This window comes from Gorilla gorilla, chromosome 23 (genome assembly GCF_029281585.2).
Source record: "Gorilla gorilla gorilla isolate KB3781 chromosome 23, NHGRI_mGorGor1-v2.1_pri, whole genome shotgun sequence".
NCBI classification, from domain to species: domain Eukaryota; kingdom Metazoa; phylum Chordata; class Mammalia; order Primates; family Hominidae; genus Gorilla; species Gorilla gorilla.
Window position 1 is genome coordinate 1,956,945 of NC_086018.1, and position 11,066 is coordinate 1,968,010.

General features: G+C 41.5%; 1 long non-coding RNA gene across 2 annotated transcripts; it reads right to left on the minus strand.

The window, feature by feature from the left end:
- Positions 1-1,016: 1,016 nt before the first annotated feature.
- LOC129530550 (uncharacterized) lies at positions 1,017-6,187 on the minus strand. 2 transcript variants are annotated; one of them, XR_010133169.1, is made up of 2 exons: positions 5,719-6,187; positions 1,017-2,514 (listed from the first exon to the last, which is right to left on the minus strand). It is a non-coding gene; the product is annotated as an uncharacterized lncRNA (long non-coding RNA). The 2 variants fall into 2 exon arrangements; XR_008675887.2 differs by lacking the exon at positions 5,719-6,187 and adding an exon at positions 5,485-5,693.
- Positions 6,188-11,066: the final 4,879 nt, after the last annotated feature.

An 11,066-nucleotide genomic window follows, 5' to 3' on the forward strand; every position in this document is an offset into this window, starting at 1 on the left:
ATATGAGTGTCACAATCTTACCTGTGTGCTCGGCCCAGTTAGCACGCTCGGTGTACTACCCAATGGCCCTATACAGTATGAATGAGAGTTGTAATCAACTTTGAGAACTTCCTGCTGGTAGGGACCCATGATAGTACTTGTAGCATTAAGTCCAGGGATGAGAGTGAACATCATTACAACTAACTAGGTCAGGATAGGAGAGTTCTCCCTTACCTATGAGCTGAGTTTAGAAACGAACCAACATTTCAACTCTGGTTGAATGTTTATATGTGAACACGGGCCTAGCACCAAGGTGATGTGAGTTTTTGGCCTAGACACTTCAAGCAGGAGGCAATATGACATATCTCTGGTCCTATCAACTGTTTAATGTGACCTTCCTTTTTTACCTGAGCTTTCCCCACAAAAGAGATGTGCCATATGTCTAGACCCAGCACCTGGGTGATGTGACTCTCCTTTATTGACTGAGCCCTGTGTATTTTGGGTATTCTGACGTATCCCTGGACCTAACATCTGGAAGATAAGAAGATCCAGCATGGGCCCTGCCTAAAAAGTTTCTTGTGACAAATTTCTACATGAATCACCTTGGAGATGTGACTCTTCACTCTTACCCGAGCTTTGCCCATAAGAGAGATTGTTAAGTACCTCTGCAGCAAGCACCTAAATGCTGTGGCTCTTCTTTCTTGCCTGGGTCATGCCCACAGATGAAAGGGTGGCTTATCGCTGTGTCCAGCACACCGGTTATGTGATTATGCTGCCTGATCTCTGCTCACAGAAGCCATTGACACATATCCCTGGGCCCATAAACTATTTAATATGACTCACCTCAATGACCTTAACTTTGTGCATGAGATAAATTGTGACATCTCTGGATCCAGCACCTAGGTGATGCGACTCTCCTTTTCTGCATGGGCTATGCTTACAAGAAGGAGGCTGACTTATTGCTGTGTTGACAGCTGATGTGATACCTCTGTTCTTGTCTTCTTAGTTTTTAGGAATTTAAACAAGAGACACAAAGAAAAAAGTACAGCATAATTTATTGGAAAATAACATATTTGAAAGTTAAGTGCAGAATACAGTACACCCTGAGAGAAATACTCCAGGGCGGCTGCTCATAAGAGTGAGACAGCGTGGATTGTCGCTGGAAAAACCCCCTTATGGGAGTTTTACATTATTATTAATAAGGAGGAGGGAAGAGGAGTTGCTAGTAAGCATGTTCTCTGTGGTATTCTGGGTGCACATGCGCTGTAGCTGTACATGCTTGTTCATATGTTGCATGGTTATTAGCATCTTAGATCTCCACCCAGGAGTGTATTTCTGTTTGTTTGTTTGTTTGTTTGAGACAGAGTCTCGCCGTGTTGCCCAGGCTGGAGTGCAGTGGTGTGATCTCTGCTTGCTGCAATTTCCGCCTCCTGAGTTCAAGCCATGCTCGTGCCTCGGCCTCCTGAGTAGCTGGGATTACAGGCATGCACTACCATACCCCGCTAATTTTTGTATTTTTAGTTGAGACAGGGTTTCACTATGTTGGCCAGTCTAGTCTCGAGCTTCTGGTTTGAAGTGATTCATCTTCCTCAGCCTCCCAAAGTGCTGGGAGTACAGGTATAAGCCACCATGCCTGGCTAGGCGGTGTATTTTTTGCTATTAAAATAAGCAAATGTTAAGTTTGAGGACAGGTAAAATCAAAATGCACGTGCTCTCTAGAACAGAAAGTCCTTAATGAGGATAGCTTTGCTTGAATAAGCCCAATTACAATGCGAATGCTAAGGCTTATTGTGTTGGCTGTACAGTCACCACGGTTTCTATATCCCAAGATCATGGTCATTTTCTGGACTATCTATTCTCCCTCAATTTCCCCCTAAGAGATTTTAGGGCAATAATCACATTGGAGGTTGAGGGGTTAGGCCATTTTTTCTGGAGCTGTTTCCTGCTGAGTGGGTGTTACTTCTGCCTAGCCTGGGCCTTAAAGTTTCTTCCTGTGTGATCTAACAGGGTGTAAACCATGTCGTTCGTGGAACCAGTGGGCAAGATGTTGGCAACCAAAGGTTGAAAGCCTTGCAAAACCATCATGCAAACATGGAGTTGCTGTAAGCAAGAAAGCAAGAAATCAGTTAACATTTTAAACAAAATGGGAACAAAAGTAAAAGCTGAAAGTATAATAATGGCTGATACTATTAAAGAGAGCAAGGCAGACAATGGACATCGCTTTCATGTTCCCATGGAAGTTCCTAGGGATTCAGTTTTGCCTGCCTGGGTGATGATATTTTTAATATTTTCCTGGACTAAACCAGACTGATTGATCTCAAAAACAGCATTCTTCTTTTAGATATAAACATGTTCCTCTTTGCCTGGCTGGGAGAAGATCCCAGGTTCTTTAGTTTTGTCGGACTATAGTGGCCGTGGAGTCCAGACGTTGTTGAAGTCTATTGAGGCCCTCTGCTGCTTGTCGGTGATCCATTGAGGTTTTCTGAAATAGTTTCCACTGGATTCCCGAGGCTCCATCTTATGGTGACATTTGTGCTGCAAAGGAATTCAGCATTAAAATGGTGAAAGCAGCAAAAGTTTTAAGTCTTTTCTATTTTTTGCCAATAAGCAAAGTTTTGTGTGGCTAAGTGGTCAGCGGTGACTGGGTCCATTTATGGATGGTGAAGTTGAATGGTGGTCAAAGTTAGAGCCTGGAAGGCTTCAGTAAATGCGCTAAAGTTCTCTGGGAGCCATCAGAGCTGTTGCTTGCATTGGATTAGATCATTTATTGAGAAGAGAACAAGCACTCTGATGGTCCTCTCTCCATTTGAGTCTTTCTGTAAGGGGATCAAATTCTCTGGCACTGCATGATGTGAAGCTCCACCGCGAGTAACTGCAGCTGGGCTGGTCTCTATTGTACCTGCCAAAGGCTGATAGAGAGGAGCGTAAGGAGGAGGTGAAACAAGCTTAGATTCTACAGAAGACTCTGATAGTGTGGGGATGCTGCGGATTCTAAAGGAGGTGTAGGCCCCTGAGGGCCCCTATCTGGAGCTGGTGTTGGGCTGTTGGGTCTGGGGCTCCTTCCCCTTAATAAGAGATGATCTTCTAATGCTTCTGAGGGGCTTTGTGGCTTACTAGGCTTTAGCCCACAGGTGTTGCATAGAGCTGGGGTTTTTGTCAGACCATAAAGGTTTGCACATAGGATATTTCAAACCATTTTCCCTGATTTCAACAGAAAAGATGTAGCTGTAGGAGGGTGTTAAAGTTCACAGTCTCATTCTCCAGCCATGTTTTGTCAGCTAATCTCTATGCAAGCTAAATAGTAATACAAAGAAGATAAGTTTTTTTTTTTTTTTGGTTCATCTAGCCAAAAGCTGTTTCAATTTTTAAATATACATCCCAGGGGTGTTTCAATGACAGTAGAGGAAGCGACTCCCATGGTGCCAAGAGAATCTTGCAACGTCAGAACTTGTACTAAAGTCCAGGAGGCCATGGGCATCACAATGGGACAAGTGGAACCACCAAGGTGTCCAGCCCATCCCCTCGAGACCCCATTAACTGAAGCTCTAGGAGGTCATAGGCATTTGCCATACACCGTCCTAGCTCTCACCAGCGGTGGACACCTTCAGCCCTGCCCAGATGACCCCCACTGCTGGCTGGGGGACAGATGTCTGTCTGACATGCCTTTCCCTAATTGACTGGTTTGCCATTTAAGATGCCCAATTATAACACCTGCAATGCTCAGATTCAAACCCCACGACCGGGCATCTACATGACTGTGCATCTTTTGTTCCGCAAAGAAAACCTGTTGAAGAACAATTTCAAGGAGCTCGGAAATGCATAAAGCCTGAAGGGACAAGGTTATCTTAATATTCCACTCAAAACAAAACAAAACAAAATTGTAAACAGAAAACTTCACCAGAAAATAAAGTACAATAGCCACTAGGTGGCGATCGAGTATTGCTGAAGGGACAGCAAACAATAAGCTGAGTCTGAAGTGTGGCCAGAAAGATGTGAAACTAAGCAGCAAACTAGCCCGAATATGAAATGTTGACAGCAACCCATGCGGTGAGTGTATTTATGGATAGTGCAGATGCAGCAGCCAAAAAGAGAGCGGACATATATTCTCTCTCTAGAGAATATAGGTGATTTAATCACGTTTCCCCCAGAAATTCAGTGAAACAGCACTGGAATAACCAGCGATGGTTCACCAGGTAGTCTGGAAGTGCCATAGTATTCACTGCAAGTAAAGGGAAACTGAAATTAGTGAAGCGGGCAAAGCTCTCTCCGGGCCATGGCATCAGAAATGTTGATGGCCTGATGTAATACCTTGGTTTTTATCTTCTTAGTTTAAAAGAATTTAAATAAGGAACATGCAGCAAAAGAAGTACAGCATAGAGTAATTTAATGCACACAAAAAAGAAAAGAATACGTTGACAATCAAGTGCAGAATAGACGGCACAGTCTGAGAAAGAGATTCCAGGGCAGCCTGCTCATAAGAGTGAGACAGCATTAATTGTTAATGGAGAAACCCTCCTTCTGGGAGTTTTACATGATTATTCATAAGAAGGTGGAAAGAAGTGTTATAGAAGGCATGTTTTGAGTGGTCTTCTGGGTGCACACGTGCAGTAGCTGTACATATTTTTGCATATGTTGCATGCCTCATTAACATGCAATGACATTCCACCCAGGAATGTGTTTTTCCTATTAAAATGAGCAAAGGTTCAGTTTGAGGACAGATAAAATCAAAATGCACATGCTCTGTAGAAGTAAAAGTCCCTACTGAAGATAGTGGGTTTCAAATGACCCCAAGTGCTCCACAACTTAAAAGTCGCTCCCACGAAGCTGGAACACTATCTGTTCCTGAGGGATCAGGTCTCATTTGTGTGTCTGAGACACTGGCAAGTCAGGCACGACTTGGGATGAGACCGATGATTTTAAGTGTAAAATGCCTAACAGTCAGCAACTTCAGGTTGCACTTTGGAGCTTGTCCACTTAAATGGGTTGATGAAAATGGCTCACAAGACTCATGCCTTGGAAATGGGGTTTTCTCTTTTGCTCTTAGAATTTCTGCAACCCAATATTTAACCTTCCTGATCCCTCGACTTTCACATTCGTGAAAAAGGCGACTTTGAGAGTGACATTTCCAGGAAGGCTCAGCCCTTGTCAGCCCCTGCAGAGCTCTGAAGCTGTTCACAAGCAGGCCAGGTGGAAGAATTCTCTAAAAAGCGATTGAGCACGCGCTCTGGCTAGAGAAAAAAGAGGGCTGCGGCACAATGGACAGTGTCTCAGACATCAGGACAATTTCCACAGCAGTTTAGGAAGGAAGGCAGTGCCATGAGCCGCAGAAGGCGCAATGCTCTGGAAGGAACCCTGGGTGCAGCTGAAAGAGGTACCTGAGAAGAATAGGGCCAATCGGGTGAGGACAACCCGCCCGATTTGGGCAAAGGTAAGGTGCCTACATAGGGTAATACCCTCCTCAATGCTCGGCCCAGACCTGTCCTCCAGGTCCACCTCTGTACTCACTCTCAGTGGAAAAGAGTCGGCATAGCATAAGAACTCAGCAATGCTTTCGACACTGGGAAGTCCACACCGCTCTGTCCCTCCCTCTAGGGCTACGCACCCCGGATCCCACATGCTGGGATTATAGTTCTAAAGCCTACCGATGAATAGGCTGAGAGCACTTAACGGACTACAGCTCCCAGCATATTTGGTGGGGGCATGTACCACTTTGCCCCTTCTTCCAGGGCTATGACTTACCCCGGAGACTGGCGCATGCTGGGATTGTAGTCCTGTAGCCCTTTGACCAAAAGGCTGGGAGTGTTTATGAGAATACGTCTCCCAGCAATCCTAGGGAGGCGCACACAGCCCCACCTCTTCCTCCAGTGACACTCATTGTCCCTGAGACAGGTGCATGCTAAGATTGTAGTCCTGAAGCTCTGCGACCAAAGGGCTGGGAGTGTTTATGAGAATACATCTCCCAGTACTCCCAGGAGTTGCACACAGCCCTGCCTCTTCCTGCAGTGACTAGCGCACTGTCCCTGAGCTGGGTGCATGCTGCGATTGCAGTCCTGGCGCTCTATGACCAAAGGGCTAGGAGTGTTAATGAGACTGCATCTCCCAAAAAAGCATAGTGAGAAGCGCACAGCCCTCCCTCTTCCTCCAGTGACATGCGCTGTCCCTGAGCCCAGTGTATGCTGGGGCTAGAAGTGTAGTCCTTCAGCCCTGTGACGAAAGGGCTGGGAGGGTTTATGAGAATACATCTCCCAGCAAGCAACAAACAACCCCGCCTCTTCCTCCAGTGACGCGCAATTTCCTTGAGCCCGGTGCTGGCTGGGATTGTAGTCCTGCAGCCCTGTGACCAAAGGGTTTGGAGTATTTATGAGAATACATATCCCACCAAGCCCAGCGAGCCGTGGACAATGCCACCTCATCCTCCAGTAATGCGCATTATCCTTGATCTTGTGCAGACTGGGATTGTAGTTCTGCGGCCCTGTAATGAAAGATCTGGGTGACTTTATGAAACTACATCTCCCAGCAAGCCAAAGGAGGCACACAAAGCTTTACCTCTTCATCCAGGCACACGCACGATCCCTGATCCCTGTGCATGATGGAAATGTAATCCTGCAGCCCTGTGACCAAAGGTCTGGGAGTGTTTATGAGACTGCATCTCTCAGCAAGTAAAGCAAGGCCTGCACAGCCCCGCCTTTTCCTCCAGTGACGCGCACTGTTCACTAAGGAGTGTTCATGAGATTACATTTTCCAGCAAGCCCAGCGAGTCATGCACAGCTCTACCTCTTCCTCTAGCGACGCGCACTGTGCCTGATTCCGTTGTATGCTGGGATTGTGGTGCTGCAGCCCTGTGACCAAGGGGCTGGGAGTCTTTTTAAGACTACATCTCCCAGCAAGCCCAAGAGGTGCTCACAGCCGTACACCCCCCACCCCCCGCCCCTTTTCCTTCAGTGCCGCCCACCGTCCCTTGAACCTGGTGCATGCTGGAATTGTCCTGTTGAGGGATTCAGGAGGATGACACAGACCTCAGGTTGAAACAGGAGAATCTTTATTGAGTGCACTCAGGACCAGCTGACTCACGTCAAAAAGACTGGGCCCGGAACAAAGACAGCACCTGACTTTTATACACGCTTTACAAAATGGGGTGGGCTAGCTTGAAGCAAGCTTACAGTGGCGTGAAAGCAGGAATTCAGAGGCAGGACAAAGACAGGATTGCACATGACCGTTGCCAAGCAACCCACATGTCCATTTTCTAGGTTTCCCTGGGCATGGGCTTATCCTATAACCCTCACTATGGTGCCCAAACAGCTGTAGTTCAGCCTACTCAGGCTTCTCATGGCTTTCATTGTACTTCTTCGATAAAACAGAATACTTGAAGTCACTAGTTACAGAGAACAAGAATCTGTAAACTCATTCCATAAAACAAAGGAAATTTGTTTTTCTTTTCCCTGTGTTGGGGGAGTGTTGGGAGAGTCTCCAGAGCACATTAGATAATATTATCAAGACTATTCCTGGGTCTGGGCTGTGCCTATTACTGCCTCTGGGACAAGTCAGCCTAATACAAGAAAACTCATTTCTCTTTCTTTTTAATATTATTTTTCTTTAATTTCCTTCCTTAGTCCCGCAGCCCTGTGATCAAAGGACTGGGAGTGTACAGTTACACATCTGTTCACTTGTCATGAGACTGTTTTCCTTCACCGCCATGAACATACTTACCATAGCTTCTTTCAAATCTTATCTACCGATTACAGCATCTTGCACCTCTTGAGAATAGGTTCTATTGTCTGCTTTTTATCTTGTGAATCGATTACAGTTTCATGCTTCTTCACGCATCTCATAAATTTTTAAATTGTGTGATAGGAACTACAGGGACTCTGGATTCTGTTGTATTTCTTTGAAAATTAATATTTTAAGAGGGAGTTAAGTTGAATAGATTCAAACCCCAATCCTTATCTCTTCTACAGTGGCATAGCTAAAATCTTCATTCAGTTGTTCTAAACAGTGTGCGTTTCTATGTAGCAAAAAATAAAGCTTATTAAGCTTTATTATAGTTATCTGTGAAATATTATTCAACAATCTACTCTACTTCATTATTACTGGAAGCCAGAACCTCAGTTGTGTTCACTTTCTGGATTTTATATAAGTGAAATTATACAACATGTGTACTTTTACATCTACTTTCTTCTATGCAGCTTTACATTTATGATATTAATTCATGCTATTGCAGACAGCCATAGTTTTTTTATTTAAAAAATATTTTTTACATTGCGATAAAGTATACATAAAATTAACCATTTTAGCTACTTTAAGTGTGCAGCTGACAAAAATTAACTACACACACATTGTTTTGCAACTATTATTCCCATTCATAGGGACCTTCTTTCAACTTCCAAAACCAAAATACAATACACATGAAATAAAAGCTCCCTGTTACTCCCCCTCCAGCTCCTAGGAACAACTCTTCTACTTGGGTTTCTAGAATTTACCTACTCTAAGTATCTCATAAGTGGAATGATACAATATTTGTCCTTTTATGACTGGCTCATGTCACTTTGCACAATGCCTTAAGGTTCATGCATGACGTATCATGTGTCAGAATTTCCTTATTTTACATAACTGAATAACATTCCAATGTATGTATAAATCACATTTTATCTATTTATTCATTGATGATAATTCAAACAACACGGGTTATTCAAAAACCTTTTGGGTGATGTGAGTAATGCTGCTATGAGCCTAGGTGTACGTGTATTATTTTGTGTCTTTGCTTTCACATCTTTTGCTACATACACAGATGTGAAATTGCGGGATCATATGGTGGTTTTATGTGTAAATTTTTTGGTTACTATGCTGTTATTTTATAGCAGCTGCAGCATTTTACATTTCCACCAACAGTGTACAAGGGTTCTAATTGCTCCATATCCTCAACAACACTTGTGATTTTGTTTTGTTTTTTTTTCTTTTGGTAGTAGCTATGCTGATGCGTATTAAGTGATATATCATTTTGGGTTATATTTGCATTTTACTAATGATTAGTTTTGTTGAGCGCCTTTTCATGGACTTATTAGCCATTTCACATAATGTTTAGAGAAATGTCTGTTTAACTATTTTGCCCATATTTTAAACAAGTTATTTGTCTTATTATTGCTGAATTGTTCTTTGTATATTCTGGATAGAGTCCATTTATCTATTTTTCTTTTGTTTCTTGATATTTTGGTGTCCTGTTAAAAAAAATCACTGCCAAATCCAGTGTTATGACATGTTTTATCTACATTTTATACTAAGAATTTTGTAGTTTTAGCTCTTATATTTAGGTTTTGGTCCAGTTAGTTAATTTTTTCTTATGGTATAAGTTAAGGGCCCAGCTTCACTCTTTTGCATGTGGGTACCCAATTTCCCCAGCACTAATTGTAAAGGCAGTTCATTTCCCATAAAAATCATCTGACCATATATATGAGGATTTATTTATATTGGATTTCTATATGACTCCATTAGTATATTTGTAGCATGCTGTTTTGGAATTTTGTAGTAAGTTTTGAAATCATTAAGTGTGACTTCTCTAACTTTGATATTTTTTTCAAAATTATTTTTGCAATTTTGCATCCCTTGAGATTCCCCATAAACTTAAAAATTGATTTTTTGATATCTACACAAAAGTAATTGGCATTTTACTTCTTGGTTACATCCTAAGTATTTTATTCTTTTGATGCTATTGTAAACTGAATTGTTTTCATAGTTTTCTTCTCAGATTATTCATATTACTACATAAAATACAGTTTATTTTTCTATGTTGATTTTGTATGCTACTACTCTGCTGAATTTATTGGTTTTAACATTTTTTGGGTGGAATCTTTAAGATTTTCTACATATAAGAATATATTTTCTGTACACACTTTGATGCAGTTTATATCACTGTCTTTTTTAATTTCTCTGAATGAAACTTGTAATACTGTGTTGAATAAAAGTGGTTGGCAAGAGCAGACATTCTGTCTGTCTTCAGAGTTTGGAGGAAAGACTTTTGGTCTTTTCCTCTAGAACATGTTGTTTGCTGTGGGTTTTTATATGTGAATTTTACAAAGTTGGTTTTTCTTTATTCCTAATTTATTGTGTTTTATTATAAAATATTTTGAATTTTGTAAAATACATTTTCCGTATTAACGAGATAATGTTTTCTAAAAATGTTGTTAATGTGACATATGCATTGATTAATTTTCGTATGCTAAAACTTTTGTTAAGAAAGGCTAGCTAAGTGAACCAGTGAGACTGGAAAAAGAATACAGAAATCTATACTGGTTGTGATCAATTAGTTCTAAACCCCACTGCACTGAAACCAGCCATATGCTAAAACTTCCTTGCATTCCAATAATAAACTCCCCTTGCTCATGGGTTGTAATCTTGCTAGTATGCTGCTGAATGTAGTTAGCTAGGATGTTGCTGAGTAGTTTTGCATCCGTGTTCATAAGGGATTTTAGTCTATGGGTTTTTGTAGTCTCTTTTTCTGGCTTTGATATGAGCTAATGCTGGCATCATGGAATAAGTTTGGAACTGCTCTCTTCAGTTTTTTGGTAGACTTTGGAAAGGATTTTTGTTCTATAAATGATTGATCTAAATCACTAGTGAAGCCAACAAGACAAGGGCTTTTCTTCATGAAGAGGTTTTTAGTTACTGATTCCATTTCCTTAGTAGTTTTGTATCTATTCAAATTTTGTATTTCTTTGTAATCAAGTCTTGTATACCTAGGAATCTGCCCACTTTATCTAGGTTTTCCAATTTGTCATCCTATCATGGTTCACAGCACACTTTTTTAAACATTTTGTTTCTTTGAATTAGTAGTAATGTCCCACTTTCATTTCTCATTTTAGTATGTGAATATGCTGTTAATTTCTCGTGTGTGTAGCTGAAGGTTTGCCAATTGTTAATTTTTTGAAGAACTGAGAATGAACTTTTGGTTTTTTGGAATTCTGTTGTTTGTATAATCTCTATTGTATTTGTCTCTGCTAAAATTTTTAATATTTTCTTCTTTCTCTTTGCTTTGCATCTAATTTGGTGTTATTTTTCTAATTTACTGGTGATAAAGTTATTATTTATTTGAGATC